Source organism: Lissotriton helveticus, chromosome 4_1 (assembly GCF_964261635.1).
Source record: "Lissotriton helveticus chromosome 4_1, aLisHel1.1, whole genome shotgun sequence".
Classification (NCBI taxonomy): Eukaryota; Metazoa; Chordata; class Amphibia; order Caudata; family Salamandridae; genus Lissotriton; species Lissotriton helveticus.
The window spans coordinates 1,822,245,699-1,822,259,417 of NC_136063.1; the positions used below are offsets into that span (position 1 = coordinate 1,822,245,699).

Below are 13,719 nucleotides of genomic sequence, written 5' to 3' on the forward strand. Positions count from 1 at the left end.
CTACACTGGCGTCATGCTTTCAGATTCTTGGAAAGCACTTGCCTTGTCCTTAGTCCGATAAGATTCAGCAAAGGTTATTCAGAAATGTTCTGTAATGTTTGACGCATGGTACCACGCTGCTTCTAGCACGTGACCCTGCCCCTCACGTGTGCAATGACTCAGCATCCAGCACTTAATTCTTTAACCCGCCCAGGTCTGTGCATTGACGTCCGTCAATAAAACTGGCTTACTGGATTTGAGGCTTTCTCTTCTGTCATAGGGCTCTGGGCACTTGTCAGTCACCGTGGTATGGGTGGGCAGGGCCTCTCGAGTCTCTATTTCGCTCCAGCCAGGAAGAATCAGTTAGTCTGGCCATGATGCCTGAGCCGATACTCGAACCTGGTTCTCCATCTTGAAGGTAGGCTGCTCTGGCCATTATCCCACACCTGACCGCTGCTCAGTGAACTGTTTACTTCCTGCACTGGCTTCTTGAAAGGCTTACAGCTGCAGTTTCAATTACCATGCTCTTTGCTTCTGTGTTTATTAAGCTTCTGCCACCACAATCTCCTCGTGCTGACCCCTCAGCCAACAGTTGTTTTTTGCGCCTTTGACGCCACTTAATATCCCTGTGCCACCCCTCACCAAGCCACCCCCTCATACCGCTCACCACACTGCTTATTTAAAATTATATTTCTTTGCAGTGTTATATAGCACCAACTTGACCCGAAGGGATCAGAGCGCTTTATATGATCACCAGTTACATTACAGATGGACACTTCCTTTTTCAGGTACAGGGAGATTAGGTGATTTGCACACAATCACAGGATGCTTGAGCCAACGCTGAGATTCGAACATGGTTCCCCAGCTTCACTGTCAGCTGCTTTGGCTGTTACGCCACATCCGGCCGCTGCTCCCTCCTCTCCTGTTCCTCCCTCTTTCCTCCTCCTCATGTGGTCACTCAATCTAGGCACACCTCCCTCATCATTTGCCAATGCTTGTTGTTATTTGGCAAACAGTGGACACACACAATATTTCTAAAAAGTGATAATATAGTATTCAATGCAGCTATGAGCCTTAAAGCAACAGCCTAAGAAAGTATAAGCACAACAATGTTTTTACAGTCTGAAATAACGAATGCTTTTTTATTTCACGGGCACATTTGAGTAAATGCAGGTTTTTGATTATCCCAAGAGTAAGAGGATGTACTGCGGCAGGCGCAAGCGGCTGTCTAAGCATGCACTCGTGCACTAGGACCAGTGTATGCCACATTTGTTGGCACTTCGTCCGGAGCACATTGTTGCTAACGCCCCCCCTACCACAACACTGCTTTTTTATATATATTTTTCTGCAAAATTAGAACCCACACACACTCTGCACCCTCACACACTCTGCACCCTCACACACACTGCACCCTCACACACTGCACCCTCACACACTGCACCCACACACTACACCCCCACACACTCTGCACCCTCACACACTCTACAATGGAACATACACTCCAAATACCACTCGGTGACACATAATTACACTCCACATAATAACACTGCACTCAATGCAACATACACTTCAAATATCACTCAATGCCACATAATTACACAGCACTCAATGCAACAAACACTCCAAATACCACTCAGTGCCACATAATTACACGCCACACAATTACACTCTACTGAATACAACATAACCTCCCCATAATACCACTCAGTGCCACATAATTATATGCAACATAATTACACTGCACTCAATGCTACATACACACCAAATACCACTCAGTGCCAGATAATTACACACCACATAATTACACTCTACTGAATGCAACACACACTCCACACAATACCACTCAGTGCCACATAATTATACTGCACTTATTGCAACATACACTCCAAACAACACCACTCAATGCCATATAATTACACACCACAAAATTACACTCTACTGAATACAACATACACTCCTCGTAATACCACTCAGTGCCACATAATTACACTCAACATAATTACACTATACTCAGTGCACCATAAAGACACTTTATCTGTCTATCTATCGCCCTCACTCTATCTGTCTATCTATCTATCGCACTCATTGTATCACTCTATCTATCGATCGCCCTCACTCTATCTATCTATTGCATCACCACAGCATCACTCAGCACCACCACAGCATCACTCAGGGGCACCACAACATCACTATGCGCTACCACAGCATCACTGAACACCACAGCATTACTCGTAGCCACCACAACATCACTGAGCTCCACCACAGCATCAATCTGTGCAACCATTCAACAACAACTGGTTCAAATCTGTTCTCTCAATGTTTCAAGCTTTATTACAAATGTCACAAAAAGAGGTTAATATTTCACTTCTGTTCTTGGATTTTCGTCACAATAAAATACAATGAACATAATCTTCACAAAAGTTATTTACAAAAGCTATTGCCATTATAAATTACAGTAACTTTTAGTTAAGTATTAATGATTAAAAAAATTAAAAGCCATTGTTATTTGTAATATCAATACATGTAAGTCACGTAAATACGACACATATTGCATTACAAATGCTATAGGTGTCACATTTGCGAGAGTTATAACTATTGGCATTGTAAATGACAAAGCTATTAATTTCGCAATTTTCAAAAACAAAACCTAAATAAAAAATGTGTCATTTACAATACCAATAGCTCTAACTTTCCTAATACGAGACCTATTGCATTGCAAATGCTTGTTTTATTATTGACAATGCTCATATTTTTATATGCTTCTAGGTCATTCTACAATTACATTAATCATTTATCATTTTTCTTAATGGTTAATGTGGCTAGTTAATGCCATATTTTTCACATGAATTTGGTTGCCTCCTCTTAAAGCTAAAGTGCACAATTTTTTTTTACATATTGCATGTACTGTGTGGCATTATCCATACACGTATTGTATTTTACTTTGTACTGGTTTCTATGCATTGGATTTTATAGTGTGGTAGCTTCTTCGCCACACCTAGTTCTCTTTGAAATTTACATTGTCATGTGGCTTGCACCCACATCTACTCTTCAGAAAATTAGATTTTTTTGTTATGTGGCCTGCACCCACATCATCTATTACGTACATTTTGCATTGTTCTGTGTGCTTTGTTCACACTTTCATGTGGTAAACCCACATTTTTGTGCATGTTGCATTTTACATTTTAACGTTGTGCTGTGTGGGTCCCTCCCATATATTCTTCTCTTTTACTTTACCGTACGTTGTTTTATGTGGTTCATCCACATATATTACACATGTTGCATTTTACAAATTTACCTTGTGCTTTGTGGGTCCCTCCCACACCTTCCCCCCCAACCCACTTTTGGGGAAGTTCTATAGTGTAGCTCACCTCTCCATTTCCACCCTTTCCCGCCTTTGTGAGCTTAACACCTGTTTATTTAATGTGTTTCATACCACTGCTGTAGTCTGCTTGTCTGAACGACAGCCATAATTTCCCTATGCTTTTGCTTTACTTGTTCTAGCTACAGCTGTCTTCCACTCTTTCACTGTTCTCTTGCTTCTGTGTTTCATTCTCTCCTTCTCTCCTTCACCTTTTTGCTTAAGCCCTTGTATATTTTTGTGTTTGCCTGGCCAGCTTTCATATCTTTGTACTTGGGTATGTTTGTTATTTATGTGAGGGAGGATGTTGGGTTGTCTTTCTGTGAGATAGGGTGTTGGTGCGTTAGTTATCGTTTTCTTTTCATCTTTTCTTGTTTGCATTTCCTATGTAGCCATCTTTCATTTCCATGCTTTCTTCCAGTGTATTTTCTTCTCTATTTTCTTGCTTATTTTCTGATGTATTTCAATACGTCCTTATTTTCCATTATAAAGGTGGGAGATATGTGGTATCCTGCTGCTCAGCCAGAATGATTGCATGAGAGAATGTTGGGATGTGGAACGTTGGAGTGCCTGAGTCAGTTGGTGTGTGGGCTGAGCAGCAGGATGGCTGCTCCTGGTGGGGCTCTTTCCATGTAACCTGCTACTGAAATAAAACTTCATGGAAAATTACTTGGACTCGACTTCTTTCAGTGTACTACAGTCTCCCTCCATCTTGCTCCAATGAAAGTATTGTAGAAACAGGTACATTCTGCAATAGCCTCCCTTGTGGAATCCAGTTCGATCCCTGAACCCCTAGCTGGGCCTTCGAACACTCAGAACAAAGTGACCATGGATTGAGCTGGTCGATGAACTGCAGTGTATTCTGGGTGGTGACAGCAGTAAGGCTCCTATTCTTCACACCATCTTCCACTGAGTCTGGATGATTCAACGAAATGAGCATGGCATCTGTGGTCCTGGACGTATTTACAGTGTAGAAAACAAGTGGTTAGACAGCAACCTGTTACTCCGCATCTAGTCCTGTAAAGCAAGGCGTGGGTTTTTGTTAAGCCCCACCCTGTTTAACATATAGAAGACCCCTTTGGCCTGTCTGCTCTGATCATACGGGTGCTCAGTGCAAGACCACTCTTACATGCAGCGGGTTGTGCTTTATAAACATTATTAGCATAACATTGTCTAACATTTGCCAGCATTCACAAGGCTACCGATTGTGTAATAATCCTTAACTTTTGCCATCCATTTAATTAATCTTTGGTCATGGAGATGGAAGATCAGCTGCCATACATAGGTCATGACTAAAGGGTGTAGGGTGGGGGGTGGGGCGGTGGGGAAGTGGGGCAGCTCTAAGGTGGGGTTTGGTTTGGGATCAGCACAATATGAGTTAGCACGATTTGTGAGGGGTAGAAACGAGGAACAAGTTGAATATCTGAAGGCAAAATGTTTGTATTTGCAAAACGGTGGTCGAATGAGTGTGGTAAGAGCAAATTTAAGCCCTGAGAGATTTAAAGATGGAAGGAGGATAAGGATTCTTCGTAAGGAGAGGGGGAATTTTAAACCATGAGTTTACGAATTGCAACAGTTAACATCTGTGTTTTAAATGATGAAAATCAGATGCATAAGGCGGCAATTTGGTTTAAATCTTTACGTATAGATTTTCTTTGTGTTCAAGAGACACATATGGAAGGCAGTGGAGCTCGCATCTTGGAACAATTAGGATACAAACTGATGGTGTATACGACACAGGGCTCCCGCACTAGAGGGGTGGCAATCCTCACCCGGAGGAGTGATGTAAAGGTTTTAAGAAAGTCCGCTGACCAATGGGGCCGATGGGTGATGGTTGAATACTCGTTAGGAGGTAATAAATGTACATTATGGTCTCTTTATGGATCAACATGTGATGACCCGGAAATGCTAGAATTTCTAGATTCTAATTTAGCAATGTGGCTCACTCCAAGGATAATTTGCAGGGACTTTATTATCAATGGTCTGGGGGTACAGTGGGGCATCTCAGGAAGCAGATATTTTTGTAGGAAAAGAAGGGTAGGTGTTGCGCTAACAAATCTAGCCATCAATAATGGTTTAACTGATGTATATGCAAAACCTACAGATCCTGGTATTACCCTTTTCTAATCGCACTACTTAAGGCTATTTCAAGATTAGACTATTTTTTTTGTTTCTCACTAGTTTATCTCTAACGTTTAAGATTGAGAGGTACCCTCGGATAATGTCGGACCACAATCCATTAGTTCTTACTGTCAGCTTTTCTGGGGAGGATAGGCAAATCCGGGGGTGGACTTTCGAACGGAGGCTGTTATATGATCCAGAATATGTTTTACACATGAAGGGGTGGATTAAAGAATTTTGGGATTTTAATCGTGGGAGCACAGATGCGGGAATAGTCTGGGTCACTTTTAAAGCGGGGGTCAGAGGGGAAACCACAAGTTATAGTTTGCACCGTTAAGAAGAAGGAGTTACAGCGGGAGGTGGCGATTAGAGATAAGCTAATTAAGCTAGAAGAGGCACTGGCTACTGCTATTAGTACGGGAGGGCCGACTGAAGACATAATACTTCAGATATCTATAAATAAGGCTGAGGCTGCTGGTGAACGCATTGCTGTTAAAGCTGCAGAAATTTATTTGGCAAAAAGGGAGCACTGCCACGAATATAGCGAGCGGGTGGGGCATACTCTGGCCGTAAGAGTTAGACAAAAAACGGCGGCTGGCAAGATATCGGAAATCTTTGATGTTAATAGGAGGATTATAAATGACGTTCAGGCTTTTTTTACCAACATCTTCATTTATCATCAGTTGGCCGATGCAATGTGGTGAAGATGATGTTTTTGCCAAAAATTCTTTATCTGGTTAGGGCAATTCTGGAATTTGAAAAAAATTGGTTTGTTATTTTGGAAAGTATAGTTAGTCGATTTATATGGGCGCACGGGAAAACCAGGTGGGCTCTCTGGTTTATGACCTTACCACGGGAGCGAGGGAGGTTTTCACTTCCTGATTTTCGAAGTTATTATTGGGCTGCAGCTCTCCAATAAATGGGTATATTGTTTGGTACATCTTCTGGGGATTCGGAAGGGGAAACAGAGCTTCCTGATGTATATAAGTTGCTACTGAGGGAGCATGCCGAGAATTGTTTTTTAAATTTACGGAGCCCAGCTACTATAAAAGGACAACATTTAAGACTCTTGCAGCCGCCTTTAAGATTTGGGTGCCATTAAATAGAAAGATTGGTTTGGGGAGACTTAATCACTACACCCAGCTTTACAAAAATCCCACGCTCCAGGAAATCTTCTCAGATGAGGTCATGGCTGTCTGGTCAATGAAGGGGGTCCGGGTGGCGGGGGACCTAATATTGAATGAAGGGTTCCGTAAGTTTGGGGATATTCAGTTGGAGTTTGGGTTGGAAAGGGGTAACTTTTTAAAATACTTACAGTTACGCAGTTTTTTTGGTTAAAAGGTGGGGGGGTTAATGGGATTAGCAGAATTCAAATTTTAGATATTATCAGGGGCAATACCAAGGGCACCATCAGGCTACTGTATGCAGAACTGATAGCATTAAAGCAGGATGATCTAGCTAAGCACGAGAACAAATGGGTGGAACGTGGGGGGGCCACACCAGAGAGGCTCTTAGAGTCTCTAGAATTAGCTCAGACAGTTTTGTGCTCTGCTGGACTTCAAGCTCAACATTTTAAAACTGTTTTTGCGTTATACTATACCCTGGCGAGAATAGAGCAGCGGGGTCAGCTAGCAGGGATTACCTACCCGCGGTGTGGTGCTTCAGCTGCAGATCTCGTCCACATGTTCGCATCCTGCCCACATCTTTAAAATTTGCTAGAGTCCATTACAAAATTTTTAGATCTGCCACTTGGGCTGAAAGTTAAATTAACCCCTGTTCTGGTTTTATCGGGAATCTGCAGTAACGAACGGGAAGATATGGTTTATCAATTTCTTTTTATGGTTATGGCTGTATTACGGATTAGTATCACTTCTGCTTGGCTTGACCCTTCACCCCCCACCTTTCAACAATGGCTCTCACACTTACTTTCAATATATACAATGGAAAGAGCTATCTATGAGTGGGGCGGTGTATCTGGGCCCCCCTATCAAGATGGAAAGATCCACAGGAAATGTAATAATCCAGGTTTATAAATTGAGTCGGAAGGGATGATCTATTCACGGTGGTTTTAGCTCAAATGTTCTTTTTTGAACTTAAATTAGTGCTTCTGCTCGATATATGGCTTCTTTCTGTTTAAAATGTTTCTTTTTCTGTGCTCCATAATCACTTTATGTTAAATTCTGTCTGCTCATTAAGAGGTTTTGTTCTAACCCCCATACCATGAATTTGTTTATGAACTGGTGCTGATCTCCAGTCAAAACTGAATAAATACATTTAAAAAAAAAAAAAAATCTTTGGTCATTTAGTCCTGGCCTCAAGCCCTGTGGGGATGATGTCATTCATACTTGCTCAATCGGCAAAATGCTGTTAGCAAGATCTCCTATTTTTTCCCCCCTATAACTGCACAGCAGTCTCAATGCTATTGGTTTTCTACTTCAGGTCTGCATGGATAAACCTCAGAAGGGTATAGTTTCACGCTCTCCCCCTCTTTCAAGCCTACTTTTTCTAGGGTGTACTTACCTCTACTCTTGTGCCTTTTGCTATATGTAAAAAAAAGTCATCCTTTTAGTTTCCTTTCTCTGTTATAATCCTCTGTGAAGGTGAGGTGGATACAAGAGGGTTTTGTGTGTAACAGCAATGGGGATTCACCTGTTGAGTACATCCTGGAAGTCCGTTTTGAGCATCGCAGCAAGTGCTGCCAGCCGCAGATCAAAGCTGCCATCAGGGGACCACAATCACCAGAGTCCCAAGCGCCAGTGGGAGGCGCCAATGCTTTGTTTCGCACCAGGAGGCGCTCATAAGGTCCCGCGGGCTCCCGCAGTGCAGGACTTGCGCTGGCGTGCCCGGGCCAAGGGCAGGCCCATCTGCACCCGGCCAAGTCTGGAGAAGGCTGGGCAATTTCCTTAACAAAGCTAACACAAGATACTTGGACTTTGGCCCTCAATCCCCAGGTACTGTGGCACTTGTGAGTCGTTCATTTCTACTATAACTGGTGTCCGTGGCATTGCCCAATCTTGCGCCCACATGAGCAAACGTAAGGAAGTTGTGGGGACTTTGGATGCTTTTATTATCGGGGCAGAATCTATGCTCAGTCTTGAGATCGAACTGACTGAGATGTGACTCTCTCTAGGACCTCTACCCTTGACAAGGTGCTCTTCCCTAGGCCCAACCGACCCGGGTGAGGCTTCACAATCTTGCTGCCCTCTCACCACACAAGACCAGCTGCAGTCTTCTCCTGTAATTTATTCTTTTATTTTTTTTTAAATATGTTTATTGCGGAACACATAGAAGACATGATCAGGTAGAACCTCTGGGAAGCACTGAGAGGTGAAATTAGCCACATGCAACATTCAGGATAGTACACAGCCACGTGGCCCACATCCCGGAGGCCGGGCGGCGTAAAGTCGGTAAATGCCACAAATATAACCATAGTCGTTTGCATACAGTACACGTGCATCTCCAGTATCCGCTGGTTTTCATGTATTCCCCCTCCTACGTCCTCCATGGAGCCCTACTCCCATCCTTCTGGATAGATACATTTTTCAATAGAAACACAGTCTAACACAGAACAACAAACAAACCCCCCCCCATACGTGGCATCAGTAATAGAGTACGTGCAAAAGTCAGGTTATCTACTCAAGGCCCGATAAGGTGCAGACATCACATTTAGAAGCAATCCTCTGGGAATCAAGACAAATCACAGGGTTATATTATAGGGAACATTAGTGCGCGCCCAGCAGGGCATTACTCCGGAATAGGGCCCTCCATCTCGCCTCCCACCACATCCTCCTCGGATCCAGACCCCTCAGGGGTGAACAATTCGGCACTAGTGGCATCCGAGTCATCATCGGGCAACCCCTCTGCACACATCATCCTCCAAGCTAGTAAGTCTTCCTGAAGCCTTTCATCGCGGCGCGTGCGCTGCATATGTGTCTCCTCAGCCAGGGACCACTCTCTAGCATCCCTAAGCCACAGGGATACCTCGGGGGCCCTCTGCCCCATCCAAGTAATGGCCATGCGCGGCCTTGCTAACACCAGTAACAACTGTAGAAACTTGTAAGACAAATTCCTCTTTTTGGGCTTGGGTACCAGGGCCAAGAGACAATGAAGCGGGTCCAGGGCAATCCGGAGGCTCGTAACACAGCCAATATGGTCCACCACCTCACTCCAAAAGCTACCGACCTGCGGGCACTCCCAAGCCAAATGGAAGAATCCAGCTCTCTCCGCCCCACACCTAGGCAGTTGTCCCGCCTATCCGCCGAGATGTGATTCAGGGAGACCAGGGTCATGTAGGTGCGATGCACAAAATTAAAGTGGATCAACTTGAACCGTGCATTACATGAGACTTTCCGGGTCAGGAGCCCAATACGTTTGCGCTGTCCCGGCTCCAGAGCCATCCCCAGGTCCACCTCCCAGGCTGCCCAGGACGGCGCGATCGGCGGGGCCGAATCCCGTCGCATGGCTGAGTACAATAAAGAGATCAGCTGCTTTCCTCTACCACACGAAAGGAGGATGTTGAGGGTGTGAGTCAGTGGAGGCGCCTCTGGGAACTGGGGCTAGGTCGTCCTTGCCACCTCCTGGAGTCCCCTGTAGTGCAGGTATTGTCCCCTGTTCAGGTCAAAGGCTTCCGTGGCACGCTCAAAAGACACGAAGGAGTCATCTGGATAGAGGTCTGCCAGAGTCTCACATCCGTCGTCCCGCCATTCCCGGAAGGACACATTCTCCTCCATCCACAGCACCGGGGCCAAGATCCTCACCGGCAGCTCCCTATGAAAGGGGGCCCGCCGCAAAACTTTCTCCACAAATCGCTTCCAGACTCCCGCTGCGTGACTCACCACATAGGGCAGGGCCTCGTTTGCTCCCCTTCCCTGCATCAAAGCCACTCGTAAAGCCTTCTCGTCTGCTCTGCCCGCCAGTAGCTGCAGCTCCCAGTTATCTGTATCTGCGAACCACCTCGCGGCTGGCAGGAGCTGTGCTGCATAATAATAGAGGTCAAACCTCTTGGCCTCCAGGCCTCCCTCCTCCCAACACCGGACCACAGTATGCAGGGCAACTCTACTACGCCCGCCCGCCCAGAGTAGAGATGTGAGCAGCGAGTTGAGCGTGCGAAATATTCACGGAGGGAGCGGGGATAGGGTATTTTGCAGGACGTACAACATGCTAGGCAACATCACCATCTTAGCAACCGCTAACCGCCCCATAAGGGAGAGAGGAAGCGTATTCCAGAAGGACACAGACTGGTGCAGAGAGCGGAGCACCCGTTCAGCGTTGCGGGCCAGCAGGTGTTCATCTGACGAAGCCACTTGAATGCCCAGATATCGGAATGCCCGGATCGGCAGCACATCCCGCCAGCGAGAAAATCAAGGACTTCCCAGGGTTAATGCGCAGCCCGGAGGTCGCGCCAAAGCGGTCCAGCAACCGCATCAAAGCGGGAAGCGAGTCGCTCGGGGAGGTCAAATAGAACAGAGCGTCATCCGCATAGAGGGAGATCACGTTCACGGTATCGCCCACCCTAATGCCCCATTGCGCCATCTCAGCTTGAATGGAGACCGCCAAGGGTTCTATTGCCAGGGCAAATAGGAGCAGCGACAGGGGGGCACCCCTGATGAGTGCCCCTCCCCAAGGACCACTCCTCGGAGCGGGCCGAACCAAGCCGAACTCTAGCCCGGGGCACCCCGTAGAGCACTCGGATCCAATTGCAGAACACTGGCCCTAGCATTGCCATCTGGAGCACCTCCAAGAGAACCCCCAGCTGACCGTGTCAAAGGCCTTAGCCAGGTCAATTGATACCAGTATGTGGGGATCCCCCCTCCCACGCACCTCGTGGAGGATATGGTTCAGACGCTGCAAGTTCATTGCAGTGTTACGACCAGGTATAAACCCACACTGGTACTGATGGACCAAGTGTGCCATGTGTGGGGCTAGGCGAGTGGCCAATAGTCTGGTGAGGATCTTAACGTCTGTATTGATCAGAGTGATAGGCCGGAACGCCGCGGGATCGCAACTGTCTCCGCCCGGTTTCAAGATTATACAGACCTCCCCCTGATTCATGGTGGGCAGAAGAACGCCAGACCCCAGGGCCTCATTATAAACCTGTAAGAGGAGGGGGGGCAGGACATCGCCAAATGAATGGTAGAATTCAGGCGGGAAACCGTCTCCGCCCGGCGCCTTAGCCCGCGGCAGGGCTGCCAACGCAACATTGACCTCCCGGAGCGTCAACGCCGCATCCATTTCTCGGCCGCCTCCTCCGAGAGGGCCTGGAAAGCCAATCCCTGGAGGTAAGGCCGAAAGGAGGCCTCTGTGATCGAGGGGTCAGCCGCATACACAGTCTGCAGGTGGGAGCGGAGGATCTCAAGAATATCAGACTCCGAGTGCACCATACCACCAGCTGGAGCCCATAGGGCAACTATCCGCTCCGGTGCGAATTCACGCCGAAGAATCCAGGCCAGCAGTCGACCAGACTTGTCCCCCTCATGGTGGAGACGCTGTCTATATTGGCCCAAAGTATATTTATCGAGACGGGTAAGAATGTCATGAACAGACACCTGGGCCGCCCTTTCCGCCGCCCGGTCCGAGACGCCAGGATCCGGTAGAGTCTGACAGCACCGGAGTATATCCTCTGCATCCCATAAGTCACAGAGCAATTGCTTCCGGACCCCATATGTAAGGCCCATACAGGCACCGCGTACCACCGCTTTCATGGCCTCCCATTTGGTGGAGTAGGGCAAATCACCACCCTCCCAGTTCAAATCTATATAATCCGTCAGGACATGGTCCTTCCCCACCTGGTCCTGCAGAATGTCCGTTGGCATGCGCCAAGTGCGGGGACGCGCAGCCTGGTCAGCCCATTGCACCATGCACGTCAATGGAGCATGATCCGACAGAAAACGAGCTTGGTGGGTTACCGTCAATGAGAGAGACGCGGCAATATTGGCCACAAGGACGCGGTCCAACCTACTATGGGTGTCATGCGTCGGGGTATAACAAGTATATAGCCTCTGAGTGGGGTGGCCCGTACTCCACACATCCACAGCCCCCAGATTATGCATTACTTCCCTGAGGCGCGCCGTCATGCGCGGCTTCGTGCCAGAACGCAATTAAAATCCCCAAGCCAGAGGAAGGGAGCATCTAGGTCCGAGACAATGAGTTCCTGAAGGTGGGAGAAAAAACCAGGGTCATCGATATTTGGTGCATAAGAATTTAAGAGCAGGAAATCCCTACCATCCAGCTTGATCCGCAGCAGCAGGTACCTGCCTTCAATGTCCGCCTCAACATATTGAACGGCACAGGGAACCCCAGGTGCCACCCAAATTAGGACCCCCCTGGCATAAGTAGAGAAGGAGGAATGGAACATCTGGCCCCTCCATTTCTTGGACAGCCGCTGGGCACCCTCCTCATCTAGGTGGGTCTCTTGGAGACACGCAACAGAGGCCCCATGTCGCTTGAGGAAGGAAAGGACCCTGTGTCTCTTGGTGTAAGTACCCAATCCGCGCACGTTCCAGGTTAAGAATTTAAAACCCATAGTCGGTGATTGCACCCAACCGGGCCATATAATACATACACTGTGATCCGCCATCCCCGGGCCCAAACATTATCTAGGCCGGAAGATCCAGCCCGCCTGACCAGCCACACATAAACCTGAATCACAGTACACTTAATGCCAGCAACAATGCCCGCACCCATTCCAACCCACCCCTCGAAAACCCTCGATCCCAGAACCCCCAAAACATCTCCCCCACCCCCACCCACGAGCAAGATGACAGCAACAACAAAAATGCTACCCTGCCCTCCCCCTGCCGGTGCCAGAACGTACACAGCCACCCCGTTCGAACCACACAACATACACCCACAAACAACCAACCAACACCACCCCCCCCCCCCCTTCCAGCTCCCCATGGGACCCAGACTTGCAGGACAGTCCCTAGGCATGTCTACTGGTATCAGCCCCAGGTCGGGCTCTTCTCCATTCAAACATATACGGTCCCCATCTCGCATACCTCTTTCAATAGGATGCAAGTCCTTCGCTCCACCCAGCCATCCAAGGGCAAATAGTACAGGTCACAAGCATCTCCCACAGACCAGAGACCTAACAAGAGGCCCCCTAAAGCGGAGGACAACAGTCCATAAACTAGACAGTACCTCAAGCCGGAGCCTTCTCCGGCAGTGGCTCGGAAAGGCCAGTCTACGGGATCACGGGAGCCGTAGAGTCTGTACCTGGCACAGTGTCCTGCAGGGTGTCCGGAACCAAGATTTCCTCAGGG

At 47.5% G+C, this 13,719-nt stretch overlaps 1 long non-coding RNA gene across 2 annotated transcripts in view; it reads left to right on the plus strand.

Moving 5' to 3' along the window:
• The first annotated feature begins 265 nt into the window (after nt 1-265).
• The window catches only part of LOC144827694 (uncharacterized), a 61,584-nt gene continuing 48,130 nt past the window's right edge, over nt 266-13,719 (plus strand). For both annotated transcript variants that reach the window (XR_013610309.1, XR_013610310.1), the window contains exon 1: nt 266-397. This is a non-coding gene — a long non-coding RNA (uncharacterized LOC144827694). The remainder of the gene's footprint in view (nt 398-13,719) is intronic.